This window comes from Hemitrygon akajei, chromosome 19 (assembly GCF_048418815.1).
Source record: "Hemitrygon akajei chromosome 19, sHemAka1.3, whole genome shotgun sequence".
Classification (NCBI taxonomy): Eukaryota; Metazoa; Chordata; class Chondrichthyes; order Myliobatiformes; family Dasyatidae; genus Hemitrygon; species Hemitrygon akajei.
In genome coordinates this window covers 60,061,166-60,086,160 of record NC_133142.1, presented here as the reverse complement: position 1 = coordinate 60,086,160, position 24,995 = coordinate 60,061,166, and the positions used below count along the sequence as shown (strand labels likewise).

At 42.3% G+C, this 24,995-nt stretch overlaps 1 protein-coding gene across 6 annotated transcripts in view; it reads right to left on the bottom strand.

Moving 5' to 3' along the window:
- cacna2d2a (calcium channel, voltage-dependent, alpha 2/delta subunit 2a) overlaps positions 1-24,995 on the bottom strand; it is a 904,752-nt gene that overhangs the window by 530,775 nt on the left and 348,982 nt on the right. The window lies entirely within an intron of this gene.

Here is a 24,995-nt window from a genome sequence, read left to right as displayed (position 1 = left end):
CAGACTCGATAGGCTAAATGGCCTAATTCTGCTCCTATGGCTTATGGTCTAATACCAGTTAATGATCTTCAAGTATACTGTGCCCACATGGGTGAGTTATATAAAGACATATCAGAGAGTTCCAGGATCTTGTCTCGATCCAAACTCCAGATTGGGTAATAAATCCATTCCTGAACACTTGTAATGAGGAATTAACAGGATAAACGGAGGAGATCTCACCACAGATTGAAAGAGCTGAAGCCAAGATTCAAAAAATCATATCCAGACTTTTGGTTGCAGAAAGAAATCTCTGAATGCTATTCTGCACTGTGGAAAAAGGTCAAGGTGTTCTTTTTTACCTTTCCAACAACATACTGGTGATGAAGATTTTAAATTTGAACGCATGGGATATATGGAGCAAGGTAGATGATCTAGTAACGCAGTTAGAGATTGGCATGTATGACGTTGTGGGCATCATGGCTGAAAGAAGATCATAGTTGGGAGCTTATCATCCAGGGATAGAGATAATATTGAAAGGTCATGCATGTAGAGTGGTTCTGTTGATCAAAAAATGAAATCAAATCCTTAGAAATAGGTGACATAGGATTGGAAGATGGAGAATCCTTATGGGTAGAGTTAAGGAACGGCAAGGGTAAAAAGACCCCGATGAGTGGTCTATACTGGCCTTTGAACAATAGCCAAGATTTGGGATAAAGGAAAGGATGATGACAGAACAGCAATGCCTGGGGTTTCTCAGGGCTATTTGGAAGGTACTGGATAGATACATCCCAACATTGAAGAAGTATTCTAAAGGGAGGATGAGGAAATAGTAGCTGACAAGGAAGTAAAAGACAGCATAAAAGCAAAAGAGGAGGTACACAATATAGCTAAAATAAGTAGAAACTTGGAGAACTGGGAAGTTTACAAAAATGAACACAAAGCAACAAAAAAAGCCAGAAAGAGAGAAAAGATGAAAAAGGTTCATTAATTCTTTGAGTGGCAGCAACGTCATGAGAGAGATTGGATTGATTATTCCCAGTATTCAGGAGAACGTGAGGGTTCTTCATTGAAATGTACAAAATTCTGACAAGGCTCCACAGACTAGTGGTGAAGAGGATGTTTCCCTTCAGTAGAAACATGGGTGACAGCCTTAGGTTAAAGGCAAGAGATCTCGGACTGAGATGTGAAGTAATTTCTCCAGTGAACCTATGACATTCTCTACCCCAGGAGACATCGCAGAATACATTTAAGAAGGCAATAGATAGGCAATAGGCAACACTCAACCCAGCACAGATGGAAAACATGCAAGGAGCCAGCTGATTCAAACCCGGGACCACTCACCTTGAAGTCTGGTCCACTACACCACCAGCCAGCTAACAGTACTAACAGATTCTAGTTTTTCTGGATTCCAGCAGTGACTGGTCTTCGACAGTACTATGTGGTCTGTAAAGAGCTGTGGGACTTAACAAGAGGATAAATAAATGCAAGCCTGTTCTTTTGACCAGTTGTCTAACAATACGTCAGGACATAGATCAGCTAGAAAGCTGTGCGGAGCAGTGGCAGGTAGAATTTAATCCGGACAAGTGTGAGGTTATGCATTAAAGCAAGTCAAATTCTGATATGATATGTAGAGTGAACTGCAAAGACCTTAGGAGCACTGATGGACAGAAGGTCCTTGGGCACAAGCACGTAGCTTTGTGAAAATGGTGGCACAGATGGATGTGGTAATGAAAATCTTATTTTTCATTAGATTGGTTGCTTTAATGTCCTGCATAGTTCGAAGCATTGTGTAAAAGAGTTGGATGTCATGTTGCAGTTGTACAAAACGTTAGTTAGACTGTACCTGGTCGCTACAATATGGGATGAGTGTGGTTGTAATAGGATGTTTCCTGGAATGGAGGGCTGTAGTTACAAGAGGAGATTGGAGAAATTTGATTTATTCTCACTGGAACATGGGAGGATGAGAGATGACCTTGAGGTTGATCAGACTATGAAGGGCACCGATAGAATGGATAGTCACAGTCTTTTGCCCAAGGCAAGGAAGTCTGGAATTAGAGGCACAGGTTTAAGGTCAGAGGGGAAACATTTCAAGGAAACTTAAGGGCTATGTTTTACCATACACAAGATGGTGAGTAGATGGAACAAGCTGCCAGAGTAGGTAGTAGAGACAGGTATACTATTAAAGAGTTTAAAAACTATTTGAGCAGGTAGTTGTATGAGAAAGAGGTGGGGGCTATGAGTGTAAAGTGGGCAAATAGGATTGGCAACAGAGAGGCACCACAGCTGGTAAGAATGATATGAGATGAAAAGACCTGCTTCATGCTATATGAATTGTGTGATTCATCCAATAAGCTTTTCCAGGCTTGATCTTCCCAGTTGGAATGCACTGCCTATATGTCTTATTCCTTAATATTTTCTCCTGTACATTTCTGGGTAGAAGTTCCATTATTTTTGCTTTCAGAAAGACAATAGGTGAGACCAAGAGATCACTCCTCAATAACTTCAATATCAGTCATGGTCATTTCTTTGGTACGGGTTTGAATTTTAAATGGAAGTATTCAGGTTGGGAGAATGGAGTGAGAGATGGCAACTGTCCAAGGAGAATGCTAGGTTAAATATCAGTTGAAGACATAAATGTTCAAAGGTAAGAAAAAGATCAATGTCAAATGCTGCGGACTCAAAAATTCAAGGAGAAAAACAAAGGAGAGTTTGAACAGCGTCTGTGTCATTATTGAAAAGTCGACAATTCCTTCCCCCTACAGATTTTGCCGAACCTACTGAGTTCCTTCAACAGATTGTTTTTTTCTCCATCATTTTCCAGGTTTTCCTGGTTGAATGAGTGGTGCAGATAGGCATGCTGGGAAATGATGTGATGCCAACCTAGTGAAGGTGCTCATGGATACTGAGTAGCAAAGATTACTCCTGCTTCTGCACTTACATGGGTATTCTAATGTTGGAGCAGCATCTTGTAGTTGAGAGAGAGTAGAAATCATGATTTACTGCCTGAATTACAGGAGACAAAGTACTTTTGACCCTGGTTTGGCAATGTGGACTGAGGGTTTCCGATCACCTTATGGAAAGCAGCAAGGGACAGAATTCCCCTGCCAGGTAAGGTAAAAATGAAGGTTTATGATCGGATTCCCCAAGTTCAGATACTAATCAAAGGTAAAAGACAAGAAGCATTCCCAGGGTAGGTGTTCATCTTCCCAAAGTAAAAGCAAATCTGTCATCAAAGTGCACACATGTCACAATATATGTGCTACCCTGAAAGTCACTTTCTAAAGGCATTGACAGGAACATAAGAAAGTACAATAGAATTTATGAAAAACTATACATAAAACAAAGACTAACAGACAACCAATGTGCAAAAGACAAACTGTACAAATAAAAATATAAATAATACCGAGAACATGAGCTGTAGAGCCCTTGAAAATGAATTTGTGGGTTGTGGAATCAGTTCAGCGTTGAGGTGAGTGAAGCAATCCACACTGGTTCAGGAGCCTGATCGTTGTAGGGTAATAACTGTTCATGAACCTGGTGGTATGGGACATAAGGCTCCTGTGCCTCCTGCCTGATGGTAATAGTGAGAAGAGAGCATAGCCTGGCCTGGATGGTGGGGATTTTGATGATGATGATGATGCTTGCTTGAGGCATGGAAATATGCTCAAGGGCTTTTCCTGTGATGGACTGGGCTGTATCCACCACTCTACCACTCTCTGTACTTTAAAGTCCTGAATTCAAATAGTTTTAGTGGTGGAGTAGATGAAGAGAAAGAACAGTCTGCTCTTGTGTATCCCTCTAGAATTCAGAGAGCCTAGTGATCACATTCAACTAAACTATAGCATGACTATGAACTTGGCATATCCTATGGAGATTCGGAAGGTAATAATCCAAATGAACAATGTTGTGTAATTAATATTTCAGTAATATTTGTGTATTTAATATTTCAGTAATATTTGAGTAATATTGTATATTGTTTGATTAAGCATTTTTTGTTTACGTAAGTCACTACAGATTATATATAAAAGTTGGTGAATGGCATATGTTACCATGCCACCACGTCATAAGTGCAGTGCCTCGCTCAATGTAAAAACAAAACTAAGACATGTTCTCCCATCTTTTTCTTCCAAGTAGATTTATGACTTGGAATTACAAAACATAACAGAGGAGATGAGGCAGTTTTAAATGAATCCGAGATGACTATCTACCTGTTAAAGCACAGCAAGACGTTTGAGTTAAAAAAACACGCTTTAAGAAACAGTTGAAGTCTTTTGCACAGTACTATAAGCTGTTTTTTATATCCTTTCTGCATGGATTAATTTTGATTTGATTTGAAACACATGGCGGAAAGACATCCAAATCTATCCTTGCTTTATTTGCCCTTAAAAGAGCAATATCTGTAAGACAAAGGGTCTCAGCCCGAAACGTCGACAGTGCTTCTTCCTATAGATGCTGCCTGGCCTGCTGTGTTGCACCAGCATTTTGAGTGTGTTGCTTGAATATCTGTGAGACTTAAGTGTTTGTTAATATTGGTAAATATTTAGTAGATACAGTACCTTGCAAAAGTCTTAGTAGGCAACTTGGATCCTGTTGCTCCGGGCAGCAAAGGGGCCATTTATCAGGATGTTCTTTATTGACTACAACTTTGTATTCAATACCATCATCCCCTCAAAATTATTCAATAAGCATCAAGACCTTGGCCTCAATACCTTCTTGAGCAATTGGATCCTGGATTTCTTTTCTTATAGACCCCAGTCAGTTCAGATTGGTAACAACATCTCCTCCATGATTTCCATCAGCACAGGTCCACCACAGAACCGTGTGCTTAGCCTCCTACTTTACTGTGCTTATGACTGCGAGGCTAAGCACAGTTCCAATGCATATTCAGGTTTGCTGATGACGCCACTGTTGTGGGCTGCATCAAATATGGTGACAAATCAGCATACAGGAGGGAGACTGAAAATCCGGCTGAGTGGTGTCATAACAACAATGTTTCACTCAATATCAACAAGACCAAGGAACTGACTATAGACTTCAGGTAGAGGGAAACCAGAGGTCCATAAGCCAGTCCTCATTGGAGGATCAGAGGTGGAGAGGGTTAGCAACTTTCAATTCTTGTGTGTGACTATTTCAGAGGACCTGTCCTAGATCCAGCACTTAAGTGCAATTGCGAAGAAAGCAGGACAGCACCTCAACTTCCTGAGGAGTCTGTGATGATTCAGCATGACATCTAAGACTTTGACAAACTTCCACAGATGTGTAATGGAGAGTATATGGACATGTTGCATCACAGCCTGATATGGAAACAGAAAAACCTATAAAAGATAGTGGATTCGGCCCAGTACCTCACGGGTAAAACCCTCCCAGACATTAGCACATCTACATGAACTGCTGGTACAGATACAGGTGCCTCGGGACTCACACCTCAGGTTCAAGAACAGTTACTACCCCTCACCCATCAGGCTACTTAATAAAAGGTGATAACTACTCACTTGCCTCATTATTGAAACGTTCCCAAAAATTATCTCATGTTAAGGACTCTTTATCTCATTATCTCAGCTATTTATTTATGTTTGCATTTGCATAGTTTGTCATCCTCTGCACTCCAGTTGATCTTTCATTGATCCTGTTACAATTACTATTCTATAGATTTGCTAAGTATATCCACAGGAAAACTTATCTCAAGTTTGTATATGGTGACATATATGCACTTCGATAATAACATTTATTTTGAACTTTGAACTATATATACAGTGCTGTATATATTGGGAGAAGTGTGCAGACATAGTAGCTCATCTTCGCGCAAGGCTGCTGAGAAGGTTCCGGGATAAAAGGAAGACACTACCTACGGAGTAGTCATCGGAGTAGTGTGAGTCAGAGTATTAGGGCTTTGGCTTATCAGGGCTTCAGTGACAGACCCAGGTGAGGTAAGTTACTTTCATAGATAGATAGATAGATAGATAGATAGATAGATACTTTATTCATCCCCATGGGGAAATTCAACTTTTTTTTTCCAATGTCCCATACACTTGTTGTAGCAAAACTAATTACATACAATACTTAACTCAGTAAAAAATATGATATGCATCTAAATCACTATCTCAAAAAGCATTAATAATAGCTTTTAAAAAGTTCTTAAGACCTGGCGGTAGAATTGTAAAGCCTAATGGCATTGGGGAGTATTGACCTCTTCATCCTGTCTGAGGAGCATTGCATCGATAGTAACCTGTCGCTGAAACTGCTTCTCTGTCTCTGGATGGTGCTATGTAGAGGATGTTCAGAGTTATCCATAATTGACCGTAGCCTACTCAGCGCCCTTCGCTCAGCTACCGATGTTAAACTCTCCAGTACTTTGCCCACGACAGAGCCCGCCTTCCTTACCAGCTTATTAAGACGTGAGGCGTCCCTCTTCTTAATGCTTCCTCCCCAACACGCCACCACAAAGAAGAGGGCGCTCTCCACAACTGACCTATAGAACATCTTCAGCATCTCACTACAGACATTGAATGACGCCAACCTTCTTAGGAAGTACAGTCGACTCTGTGCCTTCCTGCACAAGGCATCTGTGTATCTCTTTTTTCCTCTAACTTAAGAATAGGGAGTATGACTGCAAGGACAGTTTTCTGCTCTGGGTGTCAGATGTAGGATATCCGGGAGACTTCCAGCCTCCCTGATGGCCACATCTGTGTAAGGTGCACCGAGCTGCAGCTCCTTAGAGACAGAGTTAGCAAACTGGAACTGCAGCTCGATGACCTTCGGTGTATTAGAGAATGTGAGGAGGTGATCGATAGGAGCTACAGGCAAGTAGTCACACCGGGGCCACAGGAGACGGATAAGTGGGTGACTGTCAGGAGAGGGAAATGAGAGCATTAGGTAATGGAGAGCAGCCCTGTGGCTGTCCCTCTTAACAATAAGTACTCCATTTTGAGTACTGTCGGGCGGGCGACCTACCTGGGGGAAGGAACAGTGGAACAGTGGTCATGCCTCAGGCACTGAGTCTGGCCCTGTGGCTCAGAAGAGTAGGGAAATGAAGAGGATGTCAGCAGTAATAGGGGATTCTATAGTTAGTGAGACAGATAGGTGATCCTGTGGGTGTGAAAAAAAATGTGGATGGTAGTTTGCCTCCCAAGTGCCAGGGGTTCTGAATGTGTCCACAAAATCCTGAAATGGAAGGGTGAGCGGCCAGAGGTTATGATAAATATTGATACCAACGACACGGGTAGAAAAAGGGAGGAGGCCCTCAAAGCAGAATACTAGGAAGGAAGCTGAGAAACATGACCTCAAAGGCAGTAATCTTGGGATTGCTGCCTGTGCCACGTGACAGTGAGTGTAGGAATAGAATGGGGTGGCGGATAAATGCACGGCTGAAGGATTGGAACAGGGGACAGGGATTCAGATTTCTAGATCATTGGAACCTCTTCTGGAGCAGGTGTGCCCTGAACAAAAAGGATGGATTGTACTTGAATATGAGGAGGAAGTTTGCTAATGCTATTGGGGAGAGATTAAACTAGATTTGCAGGGTAGTGGGAACTGAAGTGGATGAAGGCAGAGGGTGGGGTAGTAGGCGCAAAAGTGGAGACAGCTTGTGGGGAGTTTTTGAGGAAGGATAAGCAGATAATAAAGCAAAAAAGCACTCAGCCAGATGGTTTGAGATGTGTCTATTTTAATGCAAGGAGTATCATAAGCAAGGTGGATGAACTTGGAGCTTGGATCAATATGTGGAACTATGACATTGTGGCCATTACAGAGACTTGGATGTCTCAGGAGCAGGTATGGCTGCATAGTGTGCCAGGCTTCAGATATTTCAAAAAGACAGGGATGAAAGCAAAAGAGGTGGGGGTATGGCATTGCTAATCAAGGAGAGTGTCATGGCTGCCGAAAAGGAGTAAGTTATGGAGGGATTATCTACTGAATCAGTGTGGGTGGAAGGCAATAACAGGAAGGGGCCAATAAATCTACTGAGTGTTTTTTACAGACCACCCTATAGTAACAAAGACATCAAGGAGCAGATAAGGAGGCAGTTTCTGGAACAATGCATTACTAATAGGGTTATTGTGATGGGATATTTTAACTTTCCTAATATTGACTGGCATCTCCTTAGAGTAAGGTGCTTAAATTGGGTGCAGTTTGTTAGGTGTGTTCAGGAACCAATATGTAGATAAGACAACTGTAAGAGAGGCTGTACTTGATCTGGTATTAGGAAATTAACCTGGTCAGCTGTCAGATCTCTTAGTGCGAGAGCATTTTGGAGGTAGTGATCACAACTCTATCAACTTTATCTCCTTTACCATAGCGCTGGAGAGGGATAGGAGCAGACAATTTGGGAAAACATTTAATTGGGGCAGGGGGAAATATGATACTCTTATGCAGGAGCTTGGGAGCATAAATTGGGAAAAGATGTTCTCAGGGAAATGCATGGGAGAAATGTGGCAAATGTTCAGGCAAATGTAGCATGGCATTCTGCATAGCTATGTTCCATTGAGGCAGGGAAAGGATGGTAGGGTTAAAGAACCATGGTGTAAAAACAATGTAGAAAATCTAGTTAAGAAGAAAAGAAAAGCTTACAAAAGGTTCAAGAATCTAAGTACTGTTAGACCTCTAGAAAATTACAAGGTTACTAGGAAGGAGCTTAAGAATGGAATTAGGAGAGCCAGAAGGGGCCATGAGAAGGCCTTGGTGAGCATGATTAAGGAAAACCCCAAGGCATTCTACAAGTATGTGAAGAGCAAGAGGATGAGCCATGTGAGAATCAGGAATGATAGTGGAAACATGTGCATGGAGTCGGAGGAGGAAGCAGAGGTACTTAATGAATACTTTGCTTCAATTTTCACCAGGGAAAAGGACCTTGGCGATAGTGGGGATGAATTACAGCAGACTGAAATGCTTGAGCATATAGACATTAAGAAAGAGGATGTGCTGGAGCTTTTGAAAGGTAAAGTTAGATAAGTCACTGGGACCAGACGAAGTATAACCCAGGCTACTGTGGGAAGTGAGGGAGGAGATTGCTGAGTCTTTGGTGATGATCTTTGCATCAGCAATAGGGACGGGAGAAGTATCGGAGGATTAAAGGGTTGCAAATGTTGGTCCCTTGTTCAAGAAAGGGAGTAGAGATAACCCTGGAAATTATAGTCCAGTGAATCTGACTTCAGTGGTGGGCAAATTGTTGGAGATGATCCTGAGAGGTAAGATTTATGAGCATTTGGAGAGACATAATCTGATTAGGAATAGTCAGCGTGGCTTTGTCAAGGACAAGTTGTGCCTTACGAGCCTGATCGAATTCTTTGTGGATGTAACAACACATTGATGAAGGTAGACCAGTGGATGCAGTGTATATGGATTTCAGTAAGGCATTTGATAAGGTTCCCCATGCAAGGCACATTCAGAAAGTAAGGAGGCATGAGATCCAGGGAGACTTTACTTTGTAGATCCAGAACTGGCTTGCCAAAAGAAGGCAAAGGAGGTTTCTAGATGGTTCATATTCTTCACGGAGATTGGTGACCAGTGGTGTAACACGGATCTGTTTCGGGACCCCTCATTTTTGTGATTTTTATAAATGACCTGGATGAAGAAGTAGAAGGGTGAGTAAGTAAGTTAACTGATGGCACAAAGGTTGGGGGTGTTGTGGATAGTCTGGAGGGTTGTCAGAGGTAACAGTGGGTCATATAATATTAATGGTAAGATTCTTGGCAGTGTGGAGGATCAGCGTGACCTTGGGGTTCGTGTCCTTAGGACACTCAAAGCTGTGGCACAGGTTGACTGTTTTATTAAGAAGGCTTATGATGTGGTGTCAGACCCCACTTGGAGTAATGTGTTCTGTCCTGGTCACTTCACTACAGGAAGGATGTGGACACTAGAGAGAGAGTGCAGAGGAGATTTACATGGATGTTGCCTGGATTGGAGAGCATACCTAATGAGAATATGTTGAGTGAACTTGGCTTTTCTCCTTGGAGTGATGGAGGATGAGGGGCGACCTGATAGAGGTGTATAAGAGATAAGAGACATTGATCGTGTGAATAGCCAGAGGCTTTTCCCCGGGGCTGAAATGGCTAACATGAGATGGTATAGTTTTAAGATTCTTGGAAGTAGGTATAGAGGGGATGTCAGGAGTAAGTTTCTCACACAGAGAGTGGTAAATGTGTGGAATGCATTGCCGATGAGGGTGGTGGAGGTGGATACAATAGGGTCTTTTACGAGACTCTTAGAGCTTATGGAAAATAGAGGACTATGTGGTAGAGTCATTTTAGGTAGTTTCTAGAATAGTACCTGGTCAGCTCAGCATTGTGGGCTGAAGTGCTGCAGATTTCTATGTTCTATATTCTGTTTACTGAACAAATTAAGCATTATTGTGAAGAAATAATTAATGAGAAACGAGTGCCAGTTTTGCTGAATGCATACAGTTTGCAAAGATGTGTAACTGCTCCAACCAAACCAGCTGAAATGAGCTTTGCTCATATCATAAATGTAACGTTCAGCATTTAGACCCAAAACCATTGTTGACTACAGAACTTTTATATTTTATACGCAGAATTAAAAGGAAGGGGAATCCATTTTAGCGTTTATGACTGAACTGAAGAAACTGTCTGAGTATTATCAGTTCAGTGATGGGACTTTATTATGCACTGAAGGATCATTTGGTTTGTGGAATCTTACAAGAAAGTATTCAAAAATGGTTCCTAACTGAAGCACAACTTATATTTAAAAGAATAATTGATACAGCTATATCAATGGAAGCTGCAAACAGAAACGCAATTGAGTTGCAGGCAGAAACTAAACTGAGTGTGAACAAAATTGCAACGTTATAACAGAAACTGGCCTGGCCGAACAAATTGTGTTAACATTGTGGCATACACCACATACACCAGACACCAAGTTTTAAGGGGAAAGTTGCAGAAAATACAACAAAGAGCTTGTCACACAGAGCTTGTCAGGCAGACAAAAATAACTGAATTGCACAGGGAAGAGAAAAAGATAAAAAGTGAAGTTGCAGTTTCAAAAAGAGCATTAATTTGCATGATGGAAAGATCTGATAAACATGAGAGTGACATAGGACTGAATAGCCTTCAGGTTTACAATGTGAAAACTGACAACAGACAAACAATATGGCTTACACCATAAGTGCACAGCAAATGAATTAAAATGGTATTGGACACTGCTTTATTCATTCCATAAAACGAGTTGGAGAGTCTGAAGGACTCTGAACTGATGATTGCAGATATGCAAATAAGAACTTATACTGGAGAGAAGATAACTCACATGGAAATGACATCCGTAACAGTGAAATACAAGTAACAAATCACATTGGGCTGCTATGTGGTAAAAACAGGAGGGTCAACACAGTGAGGTCATGGGTGGCTGAGATAACTAGAAATTGATTGGAGATCCAGGTGCATGCCACATCCCCTGCAATAGGGTCAACCGAAAGCGAATTAAGAAAGGTACTGAACGATGCCACAGTAATGTTCAAGGATGGCACTGGAAATCTCAAACATATCAAAGGTAAAATAGCATTAAATGAAAATGCCAATGTCCACCTGGTTCCTTATACCATCCCTGATAAAGTAGCCAGTGAGCTAGATCACATGGAGGCTGAAGGAATTCTTTCCAATTGAGTGGATTCACAGGTAGCATCAATGGTCCCAGTAGCCAAGAAGAATGGGCCTGTCAGGATCTGTGGTCACCATCAACCGAGTACTGAAAGTGGCTCAATGCCCTTGCCCAGAATAGAGGATATCTTTGCAAACTTTCCTGGAGGAAAACACTTCAGCGAAGTAGACTTAGCTGAGACCTACCTACAGATGGAGCTGGAGGAAGAGTCCAAAGCGTTTCTCACCATCAACACTCAAAAAAGGGCGTTATCACTATAATAGGCTCATTTTTGGAGTAGCATCTGCACCTGCACCCTGGCAGAAAGCCATGGGCCAGGTGCTGCAAGGCTGTCCAGGGATTCAGTGTTACCTGGATTTCACCGTTATTACTGGTAAGGATAACAAAGAAAATCTTCAAAATCTCAAGACATTGTTAAAAAGATTATAAGATTATGGGCTTAGAGCATGACACAACAAATGTCAATTCTTTAAAACAAGTATCACTAACTGTGGTCACACCATCAACGTGCAAGGAATACACAAGTATACAGTGTATTGAGAAAATTCAGGCAGTGGTAGATGTCCCGAGGCCAAAGGATTCATCATAGTATTGGACATTTTTAGGATTTGTCATTTACTACAACCAGATCCTGCCAAACCTGGCTACTATGCTTGATCCCTTGAGCTCATTTCTACAGATCAGGAAGAAATGGCAATGGACAAAGCAGTGTGAGGTGGCTTTCTAAAAGACAAAGGAAATGGTGATATCAGACATGGTACTCATACATTATGATGTACATCATCCAGTGAAGCTTGACTGTGATGCCTCACCTTATAGTATAATCACATGTTATGAGTGATGGAAGTGAACACCCACAGTCTTTGCATCCATTCCCTTACTGCTGCAGAGAAATATTACGCACAGATTGACAGAGAGGCCTTGAGTCTGGTTTGGGGTGTAAAACATTTCAACCAGGACTTGCATGGGAGAGAGTTTACCCTCATTACTGATCATCAACCACTATTGTCCGTTTTCAATCCACAGAAGGGAGTTCCACTAACAGCAGCAGCAAGAATGCAGAGATGAGTCTGTTTCTTGGAAGACACAATTACAAGATCAAATTCAAGTGAAGAACTAATCAAGAAAACGCTGCTCGATTGTCCTGTTTGCTCTTGGAAAAGGAAATACCTGAAAAGTTTACAAAAAAAGACACTCCTCTTGGCATATTCTCCCTAATGCAAATTGAATGTGTCCCTATTATGGCAGATAATCTAAAGGGAAATCAGAAAAAAACTCCATCACTGTCTCCACATTGCAACCCAAAATGGCTGGGATATCCAGCAGAAATCCCAGTTCCCCTGGGACAAATTTGCCCTTGATGGAGGCTCCCTTATGTGGGGATTGAGAGTTGTACCATTAAAGCTGAGAGTTCAAGTGTTGGAGGAGCTGCATGCTGGTCATAATGAAAGCACTGGCTCAAACCATTATCTCGTGGTCTGGGATAGATCAACAGATTGAGCAGCTTGTTGTGCACTGTTCGGGATACCAAGCGCAGCACCTCACCATGCCAGAGAACGGCCTGCGTTGTTGTGGCAGAAGAATCATGTCAATTCTGCCAGATCACTCACGGGCATAAATTTCTTGGTAGTAGTGGATGCAGGTACAAAGTGGCCAGAAGTGTTCCCAATGGCCTCCACTACAGTCTCGCACACTGTTGATGTGTTGAGAAACCTCTTTTCGAGGACTGGTGTTCCAGAAACTTAGTGACAATGGGCTACAGTTTGTGGGGGAGCAGTTTCAGTTTGTTTTGTGAAAGTTTAATAAGCATTTTCAGCATGTTCTGCCTAGGATTTAAGAAAGAAACAAGCGATTGCATTTTGCAGTTTCTGAGTGTGTACAGAAATGCAAATTGGAATGCAAACTCGTGTTGCTGTAAGTGTGAGCAGCATCTACTATTGTGTTTATTTTAATTACTGAGTTCACAGAACAACAAGCTACTTAATCCTTTGTAATCCTGCCACTGACAATTGAAGTACTTAGCAGTTTATTCACCATCTTTTAAAGAACATGTGTTGTATTTAAATTTGTTCACTGCATGTATAGAGCAGCTTGTTCCCCTTGAGACAAACTTCAGATTTTGGTATTTATTTAAGCTGTCACTCATGAGATGAGAATGCCACAAAAACTGTCACACTTTTGAGTTCATAAACCATTGCAGGGATTATTCTAATTTAGGGTGCTGTATTCAGAACTGGCAAAAGTTTTGAATAATAAAGAACACAGAGGATTTCAGCACAGTACAGGCCCTTCAGCCTACAATGTTGTGCTGACCTCTTAACCAACTCTAAAATCAATCTAACCTTTCCTTCCTACATAGCTCTCTGTTTTTCTATCACCCATGTGCTTATCTAAGAGTTTCTTAAATGCCCCCGATGCATCTCTCTCTAGCACCCCCTAGCAGGGTGTGGTGGTACTGGCATTATATTTGAAACTAAAGGTGAGGAGGCATGGATTTTACTTTGAATGAAACTGATTGACACGACTGTTAAAAAATGCCTAAAGATGCTGGAATCTGGAGCAACAAACTCCCTGATTGGCTGTTTTGATCCAAAATATCGATAATCCTTTCCCAACCCCCATCAGTGCTGCTCAACCTGCTTAATATTTCCCTTGTGCAATCTGACCCATCGTGTCCATGACAGCTCCCAGAACCATTCCTCACTTATATCCCTACAACCTGGTCTCTGTCAGATCCCCTCCACCAGCAGTCGGCCAGCTAAACTGGCAATGCACACCTTCAATGTGCAAGAGAAACAGCACTGGAGGAAACCACATGGTGATAGGGAGAATGTGCAAACTCCACACAGACAGAACCTACAATCAGGATTGAACACAGGCTGTCATACAGCACAGAAATGGCCTTTGGTCAATCTAGTCCATTCCGATCTATTATTCTGCCCTAATCCCATTGATTTACAACTGGACCACAGCCCTCCATACTGTAGCCCTCCATCTTTATACTTAGCCAAACTTTTCTTAAATGTTGAAATCAAATCTGCATCTAGCACTTTCACCAGCAGCTCGTTCCACACTCTCATCATCCACTGAGTGAAGAAGTTTCCCCTCTGGTTCCTTTAAGTATTTCACCTTTCACCCTAAACCCCTGACCTCAAGCTCTAGTCTCACCCAACCTTAATGGAAAAAAGCCACTTGGATTTACCTATCTATATCCCTCATAATTTTATATGCCTCTATCAAATCTCCCCTCATTCTCCTAACTTATTCAACCTTTTCCTATAACTCAGGTTCAAGTACTGGTCACATCCTTGTAAATTTTCTCTGTACTCTTATAAATTTATTGATATTGTTTCTGTAGGTAGGTGACCAGAAATATACAGAATACTCCAAATTAAGTCTCACCGATGTCTTATACAACTTCAGCATAGCATCCCAACTCCTGTATTCAGCACTTTGATTTATAAAACCATAAGATATAGGAGCAAAATTAGGCCATTTGGCCCATCAAGTCTGCTCCACCTGTGGCAACAAATTCCACAGATCCACCACTAACTGGTTAAAATAATTCATCCTCATCTCAATTTTAAATGCACATTCCTCTATTCTGAGTCTGTGCCCTCTGCACCTAGACTGCCCCACCACAGGAAACATTCTCCCCACATCCACTATATTGAGGCCTTTCAACATTTCATAGATTTCAATGAGATTTCCCCATATACTTCTGAATTCCAGAGAGTACAGGCCCAGAGCTATCAATATGATAACCCTTTTATTCCATGAATTATTCTCGTGAACATCTTCGGCATCAGTTCCAATGTCGGCACATCCTTGCTTAAATAAGAGGCTTCCAAGTGAGGCCTCTCCAGTGGCTTATAAAGCCTCAACATTACATCCTTGCCCTGTCGAAATGAACGCTAAGATTGCATTTGCCTTCCTCACCACCGGCTCAACCTGCAAATTAACCTTTAGGGAATACTGCACAATTCAATTTTTGAATTTTCTCTCCACTTAGAAAATAGTCCATACTTTTATTTCTTCCACCAAAGTGCATGATCATACATTCCTGACACTCTATTCCATCTGCCACTTCTTAAAAAGAAGTAAAAATGAGCGTCTCCAACACCAGCTCCTGTGGAACATCACTAGTCAAAGGGAGCCAACCAGAAAAGGCTCTCTTTATTCCCACTCTTTGCCTCCTGCCATTCAGACAATACTTCATCCATCCTAGAGTCTTTCCTGTAATACCACGGGCTCTTATCTTGTTAAGCAGCCTCATGTGAGGCACCTTGTCAAAGGCCTTCTGAAAATCCAAGAGCACAACATCCACCAGTTGTCTGTTGTCCATTCTGCTTGATATTTCTTCCAAGAATTCTAACAGCTCTCTCTGTCAGGCAAGATTTTCTCTCAGAGAAACCATGCTGACTTCAGCCTATTTTATCATGTATCTCCAAGTACCCCAAAACCTTAACATCCTTAACAACCACTGAGGTCAGACTAACTGGATTTTTATTTCCTTTCTTCTGCCTCTCTCTCTCTATTTGAAGACTGGAGTGACATTTGCGTTTTGTCAGTTCTCCGGAACCATGGCAGAATCTAGCAATTCTTGAAAGATCAAAGTTCAAAGTACATTTATTATCAAAGTATGTATAATTAATCAAACCTTGAGATTTGTCTCCTCACAGGCAGCCAAAAAAGAAAGAAATCCAAAGGCACCCTTTTTAAAAAAGACCAACAAACACCCAATGTGCAGAGAAAAGAAAACAAATCATGCAACCAATAGACACAAACGAATAGTGTTCAGAACTGAAATCCATAGAGTCCATCCACAGTTCAACGCAGAGCCAATTGAATATCACAGAGTAGTGAGCAGAACTGGCCCATCCTTTGCCTCGATCCTCGACACCCTGACCACCTCAATCCAGCTTAGTGCTTAAAGCATCAGGCTCTGTCACCTCAAAGCATTCTGCGGCCTGGTCCCTGCTGCCTCAATTTGGCCTGTGCTCAACTTTTCCAATTTGGCCCAGCACTTAAATCGTCGTCCAAACATTGGGTTCAGTCGCTTCGATACGCTCTGGAACTTGGACCCCACCACCTCCTGGTGTTTAAATGTTCCGCTCCCAGCAACAGGCCCACTGCCTCGCCTCACCTCGGTTCTGCCACATCAAATTGCCTCCAAGTGCAAAGGAAAATTACAGGCATTTGTTTGCGATGATCATTTGCCAGAGAAGTAGTGATTAACAATATTTAATTGTTTTCTTTGTTTCACTGGCCACTAGCAAGTGGTCCCTGAGATTCACTAGCGCCATCTTACACCGGATCATTACTAACGCCTCCACAATCTCTTCAGCTACCTCTTTCAGAACCCTGGGGTGTAGACCATCTGCTCCAGGTGATTTATCTACCTTCAGACTTTTCAGTTTCTCAACAACTTTCTCCCTAGTAATGGCAACTTCACTCACTTCTGACCCCTGACACTCTGGAGCTTCCAGCACACTAGTAATGTCTTCCACAGTCAGGAATGATGCAAAATACTTATTCAGTTCATCCACCATTTCTTTGTCCCCATTATTATCTCTCCAGCACCATTTTCCAGTGATCCGATATCTACTCTCCCACCTCTCTTTTACTTTTTTTACACCTGAAGAAACTGTTGGTATCTTTTTTATATTATTGGCTAGTTTACCTTCGCATTCCATCTCTTCCCTCTTTATGACTGTTTATGCCTTCTGTTGAGACTTTAAAAACTTCCCAATCCTCTAACTTCCCACAATTCCTGCTCTATTATATGCCCTCTCTTTGGCTTTCATTTTAGTCTTGACTTTCCTTATCAGCCATGGTTGCATTATCCTACCTTTTTGAAAACTTCTCTTTGGGATGTATCTTTCATGCGCCTTCCAAATTGTTCCTAGAGACTCTAGCCATTGATCTGCTGCTGTCACCCCTGCTAGTGTTCCCTTGCAATCAATTTTAGCCAGATCCTCTCTCATGCCTCTGTAAGTCCCTTTACTCCATGGTAATACACACCGACATATCTGACATTAGCTTCTACTTCTCAAATTGCAGGGTGAATTCTATCATATTATAATCACTGCTCCCTAAGAGTTCCTTTATCTTAAATTCTCTAATAAATTCTGGTTTATTGCTCAACAGCCAATCCAGAATACCTGATCCCCCTAGTTGGCTCTTTCAGGAACCACCTTAAAAAGCCATCTTGTAGGCATTCCACAAATTCCCCCTCCTGGGATCTAGCACCAACCTGATTTTCCCAATCTACTAGTACAGGTTTCCCCCGCTATTCGAAGGTAGAGTGTTCCTATGAAATGGTTTGTAAGCCAGAATGTCGTAAAGTGAAGAAGCAATTACCATTTATTTATATGGGAAAAATTTGTGAGCGTTCACAGACCCAAAATATAACCTACCAAATCATGCCAAATAACACATAAAACCTAAAATAACAGTAACATATAGTAAAAGCAGGAATGATCTGATAAATACACAGTCTATATAAAGTAGGAATACTTTTCTGCAATTATTGCAGCACTGTCCATCGTAGTGAAAATCTCACGCAAGCGAAGCACTCTCAGCAGAAGCACTCTTTCCAGTAACCTTTAAGCTATGAAGCTGCCAAATCATACCAAATAACACATAAAAATACACAGCCTATATAAAGTAGAAATAATGTACGCCCAGTGTAGTTTCACTTACCGGAATCGGGAAGACAGTGAGCACACTGATGATGATGTTTTAGGCTGAGTTGTCAGAGGTTGGGGTGGCGGGAGGTAGAGGAGACTGGGGTGTCATCTCATCGTTGTCTGTTTCCATCAGGGCAGGCAGGTCACCTTCTTCTATGTCTGCCTGCCTCAATGTTGAAGGTCGAGTTTCGTCATCTTGCTGTGGCTGATGTGGAAGGCTTGATAAACGACAGTATGCTTGACTGCTTAGCCTCGCGCATTTTTCTATCATAGTTCTTTGTAAGCACTCAAACCATCTTGCAAATATGCCCTAAACCTACATACCCTTTTAAAATTAAAGTCGTACTTTTCTGCAATCCTTGCTGCGTTGTCAATCGCAGCGAAAATCTCAGGCAGTTGTTTCACGTTCAGTTCCCAGACGACTTCACTTTCGGGCTGTTCGCTACTGCATTCGGCTTCAATTGTTAACCTTTCCTTTTCATCAGCTCTTCATCTGTCAGTACTTGGTCATGGGATGCCAAAACCTCTTCAACATCATCTTCGTCAACTTCCACAAACCCTTAGCCAAACTCACTATATCCTTACTTTGTTCACCATGATCGAAATGCTTAATTATGTCTAGTTTTACGCTAAGTGTAACACCCTTATGAGCTCTTTTAGGCTTTTCCAATACCTTAGAACTCAACTTGTTAACAGATGCACAAAATAAATCGACATAAAGCATAGATGTTCACAGGCACGTGTTTAAGCAATGCTGGCTAGAATGCAGTTCCAGGGGAGGAGCTTGGCTGCTCGGCCTTTTTTCGTAACAGTGAAAACACCTTCTGTTAGCCAAAGCAAGTAACTAACGTAGGTCTTTCTTAACAGCGAGGTGTCGTAAAGCGAACGTTCAAAAAACAAGGGACACCTGTATATTGAAATCCCTAATGACTATTGTAACATTGCCCTTTTGACAAGCCTTTTCAATCTCCCGTAGTAATTTGTGGCCCACATTCTGACTACTGTTTGAAGGCCAGTATATAACTCCCATCTGGGTCTTTTTACCCTTAGCACTTCTTAGGTCTTCCCAAAAGGATTCTACACCTTCTGATACTATGTCACCTCTTTCTAAGGATTTGATTTCATTTTTTACCAAAAGATCCACACCAACCCCTCTGCTTACAGATCTGTCCTTTCGATACAATGTGCATCCGCGATGTTAAGCTCCCAGCTATAATCTTCTTTCAGCCGCAATTCAGTGATGTCCACAACATCATACCTGCTAATTTCTAACTGTGCTACAAGATCATCTACCTTATTCCGTATACTGTGTGCATTCAGATATAAAATTTTCAGTCTTGTATTCATCACCCTTTTTGATTTTACCCCCATGTTACACTTCAAATCATCCCACTGTCTGCAATTTTGCCCTATCATCTGCCAGTCCTTCCTCACAGTCTCACAGCATCTCTTTGTCAACCAATGCCCCATCCTCAGCCCTTTCACTCCGGTTCCTATTCCCCCTACTAAATTGGATTAAACTCTCCCAAACATGCCCACATCAGATTCAGATTCAGTTTATTGTCAATTATAAACCACAAATACAATGCAGTTAAAAAATGAGACAACGTTCACCGGAATGATTTCACAAAAAAGCACAAAACAGACCACACAAGAAAAACCACATAATATTTGGTAATCCCCAATCCAGAGTCCGGAGAGGCTGCTGTGTATCGATATCGCACTACCGTCTTAGCTCGTTCCCCGGAAAGGAACTACAAACATGGATACTGGTCCCCCTAATGTTCAGGTGTAACTCATCCCTGTTGTGCAGCTCGTACCTTCCCCAGAAGAGATCCCAATGATCCAGAAATCTGAACCGCCACCCCCTGCACCAGTTCCTCAGCCATGCATTTATTGCAAAATCATCCTATTCTTATCCTCTGGCATGTGGCACAGGCAGCAATCCAGAGATTATTACCCTGGAGGTCCTGCTTTTCAGCTTTCTGCCTTGCTCCCTAAAATCTCTCTTCAGGGCCTTTTCATCTTTCCTACCTATCTCACTTGTGCCAATACATACCAAGACCTTTGGCTGCTCCCCCTCCCCCTCTATACTCAATCTGAGACATCCCTGATCCTGGTACCTGGGAGACAACATATCCTGGTGTCTCTGTCGCATCCAGAGAGTCTCGTCACTACTCCTCTAACCATGGAATCTCCTATCACTGATGAGTCCTTCTCACTTCTCTTCTCTTCTGAGCCACAGCGCCAGACAGTGCCAGGAGAGTCACTGTGGCTCCCCCGATAGATCGTCCCCTTCAGCAATCCAAAGTGGTACACTTATTATTGAGGGGAATGGCCACAGGGGTACTCTGCACTGGCTGATCATTCCTCTTCCTTCGCCTGACACTCACCCAGTTACCTGTTTCCTGCAACCTAGGAGTGACTACTTCCCTGTAGCTCTTATCTGTCACTTCCTCAGTCTTCCATACAAGCCAATGCTCATCAAGCTGCAACTCCAGTTCCTTAACATGTTCTCCGAGTAGCTGCAGCTCATTGCACCTGGTGCAGATGTGATTATCTGGGAGGCTGGAGATCTGCTAGAATTCCCTCATCTTACACAAAGAACATAACACTACCCCTGGTAGTGCTCACTATATATGAACTAACAGATGAGGAATGAAGAATAAAGAAGAAGAAGAAACTTGCCAGGTACTTACCTTACCTAAGCCTGGTGAGCCAAAGCCAGAGCCTTCCCATTCTAACACTGGTCCATTCACACAATGGCTGCTCCACTTGCCCTTGCCTTATTTTTATTTGCCCTTGCTAATGATTCCCAATGAAGGCCAATAAGCCTAAAGCTCTCTTTATGACCCTATCTACCTGTAACACTATTTCTAATGAATATGGATTTATACTCCAAGATCCTTCTGTTCTATTGCATTCCTCAGAGTACTATCGTTCATGATTATGTCCTACACCGGTTTGTCCTTCCAATGTACAACACCCCACACTTGTCTTCATCAAATCCTATCTGTCAGCTGGTCCAGATGCTGCTGCATGCTTTAATAGCCTTCCTCACTATCCATTACATCCCCAATCTGCTGTAAAACTGCTGATCCAGTTTACCACATTATTATAATTTACCACATGATATAGATGACAAACAACAAAGGACTCAACACTGATCCCTGTGGCACACCACTAGTCACAGGCCTCCAGTCAGAGAGGCAACCCTCTACTACCACTATCTGGCTTCTCCCATGAAGCCAATGCCTAATCCAATTTACTACCTCATCCTGAACGCAAGTGACTAAACCTTCTTGACCAGCCTCCCATGCGGGACCTTGTCAAAGGCCTTGCCAAAGACCATGTAGACAACATCCACTGCCTTGCCTTCCTCAGCTTTCGTGGTAACCTCCTCAAAATCTCTATAAGACCTATAAGACATCATCTCTATAAGACATGACCTACCATGTACAAAGCCATGGCACGGTAGCGTAATGGTTAGCACAATGCTTTACAGTACCAGTAAACCTGGTTCAACTCCTGTCACAGTACGTTCTCCCCGTGACTACATGGGTTTCCTCCAGGTGCTCCGGTTCCTACTTTGCTATCCAAATACTTATATGACCAGTCCCTTAGAATACCTTCCAATAATTTACCTTCTACTGATGTCAGGCTCATTTACCTGTAATTTCACGGCTTATTCTTACAGCCTTTCTTGAACAACAGAACAACATTAGCTACCTAATTTTGGAGTTTTGAAGCAGCAGCATTATCTACACTGCCCAGAAATTGATTTAATTAAAGCAGATTTTAAGCATTTACTGAAGAGTTCTCCCCTGCCACAGTTAACTGGGTTCTTAATCAGACAGAACTATCTTCTGTTCCTGCCCTTCCTCATCACAACCTGAACAAAGATACCAATCCTCTTGTCCTCACCAGCACCCACATCCTCTGTTATTTTTGACATCTTCAATGATATTCTACCTACAGAAACCTCGTGCCCTTTCTCCCCTTTCCGAGGTAACTGTTCCCTACAAAGCCTACTAGTCCCATCCCCTTCTCAAAACACCTTCTAAAGCAACCACAGGAGGCATCTGTCTTTCTCGAAAGTTCACTGTGATTCCTTCAGTTTCGTGCATGAAGTTCAGTGTTCACAATGTTGACTCTCTCCAATGGAAAAGCCAAACCCTGATTGGATCAACTCTGTGGACACCTCTGTTGGGTCTGCAAGGAGAAACCTGAGTTTGCTCAGTTGCCAAGCCCATTCCCAAACTGACATCTGTGGCTTTGTCATAGTGGATTGCTCAAGTCAAGTCCAATGTAAGTTTGAGAACGCCATTTATCTTTTCTCAGACTTTAGGTAACCACCCTTTTCTTCTAGCAAATGTGACTTTACCTTCTGGTTTCAATTTATTCCTCTTTCATTCTGTGTCCCTAACTACCATGTCAAATTTGGCCTGCACCCTATCACAGACTTTCTGCCGTCCATTCCACAGCTTCCTAAAACACTCCTGTTTTCTCATATTTTCAGTTCTGATGGAAGGCCCTGACCAGAAACATCAACTCATTTGTCTACACATGAGCTACTGAGTATTTCCAACAGACCCCTGCTTTTGTTTCACACCTGAACATCTGCAGTATTTTCCTCCATTTACTGAAGAATCATTACTTTAATTACTTCAACTTTGAGCATTTTAATTGAGATTAAATCCTCCGTCATCCTTTATGATATTGATTGGGTGAGACTGAATCCTCCTCAGCGATATTGATTTTGTTACTGTCTGAACAAGAAAGGTTATCTGACTTACTTATTATTGTAATTCTGTGATATTTTGATTGTGATATTTCATGTTTGTGTTTAGTTAACAAAATACTGGTTTGGATTAAATTACTATTAAGTCACCTATTAAAGATAACTGAACTTTTATTGTGGCCACAGTGAAATTCTAGCTGTTACAATTGTAAAAAGTTTCTAGATTTGGACAAAGTTTAAGGGAATTGTTTAATACAAAGTGAGGTTTTTTCGGGATCGGCAATGAGATATTAAATTAAATTGATGTTGAAATTCAGTGTCTGAGCTTACTGTGGGAACTTGTATTTCTATACCCTCAAGCCAACAGACTTTAAACATACCTATATTTAGGGCAAATCAACGATGATCCTCAAGCACAAAACTAATTGCTGGGTCAGGGGTTGCCAACCTTTTTTGCCATGGACCAATACCATTAAGCAAGGGGTGCCTGGAGCCCAGGTTGGGAACCCCTTTGCTAGAGGAACTCAGTGGGTCAGGCAGCAGCCGTGGAGGGAGGTGGACTCAACATTTCAGGTCTAGAGCTTCCATCTGGACTGAAAGATAGAGGAGAGATAGTCAATATAAAGAGATGAGGAGTGGTGAGGCTATAACTAGCAAGCAATTGGTGGATCCAGAAGATAGGTAGGTGGGGGAGGGAAGGGTGGAAATAGTGACAGAGGCTGGGAGTGAGTGGTGGAGGTTGCAAAGGGCTACAGATGATGAAATATAATTGAAAGGAAAGTGGATCATGAAATCGATTAAGGGAAGTGAGGAGAGCAGTTGGGAATGGGGGGGGGGAGGGAGCCAGGCGGAGGGGTTTGTGTATGACGGGCTGATGTTGTGGGTTGAGCAGGGGTGAATGACACAGGGTCATTGGAGACTGGGGTTGTAGGAAGGCCTGGGTAGATCAGGAAGGAGGGAAAATAACAAAGGGAGATCAGGATACCTGAAAATGTCTGATTCTACGTTCATGCTACTTGGTGGAATATGAATTGCAGTTCCTCCAGTTTATATTCGGCTTCACCCTGGTGGTGGAGGAGGTGAAGGGTGGACAGGTTGGTGTGGGGATCGCACCGGTCATTTATTTAGAGAGATACAGCATGGAATAGGCCCTCCCAGCTCTTCAAGCCGTACCCAACAACCCCAAACCTAATCACAGCTCAACTTACAATGATCAATTAACCTACATGTATGTCTTTGGCCTATGGGGGGAAATCAAAAGGCTGGAAAAAGCACGTGCATTCCATGGGGAGGACATATCGAGACTCCTTTCAGAGGACACTGGGATTGAACTCCGAACTCTGAGCTGTAATAGTGTCGTGCTAACCGCCATGGTACCATGGCTACCGGTTGTGTCGCAGTTTGTAGAAAGGTGCAGAAACAGTGGCAAGAGTCTTCACAACCTTAATGCCTGAACCAGAAGAATCATGGTTATGAAAGTGAGAACATTTCAGACAAGGTTCAGTAGAGGTGGAGGGTAAGCTGGTGGGAGCTGTTGAAGCCTAACAATACCTGGTGACCACAATGGCATAACCAGCCCTTTCTGTTTCTGTTAATGGTATTGGTCATTTCAATTTAGTAAGGATAGTAGGTTTGAAAGCAAAGTTTACAAGTAGATAATACTGCAGAGCAAGCTGAAAGAGTGATACACAGGCCAGCCCTCGAAGGCCCTGAAAAGAATTGGGAAGTATAGTAATGGGATACGAACCATGTCTGCAGTATGTGGAATCAGCAGTGTTCGAGTTAGAAGTCTGAAATCCAGTGTAAGCACTGGATTGTACACTGCATGGATATAAAGCAATGGTACTTCCACAGGGAATGGGCAGCTGGAAGAGGGTGAGTGCTCAAATACCATAGCAACAAAATGATTAGGAGGACAAGGGCTCCTGCTCTGCATTGTTACTTCTGTAAATTTCTGTACTTCAGTGTTTACTGGTAAA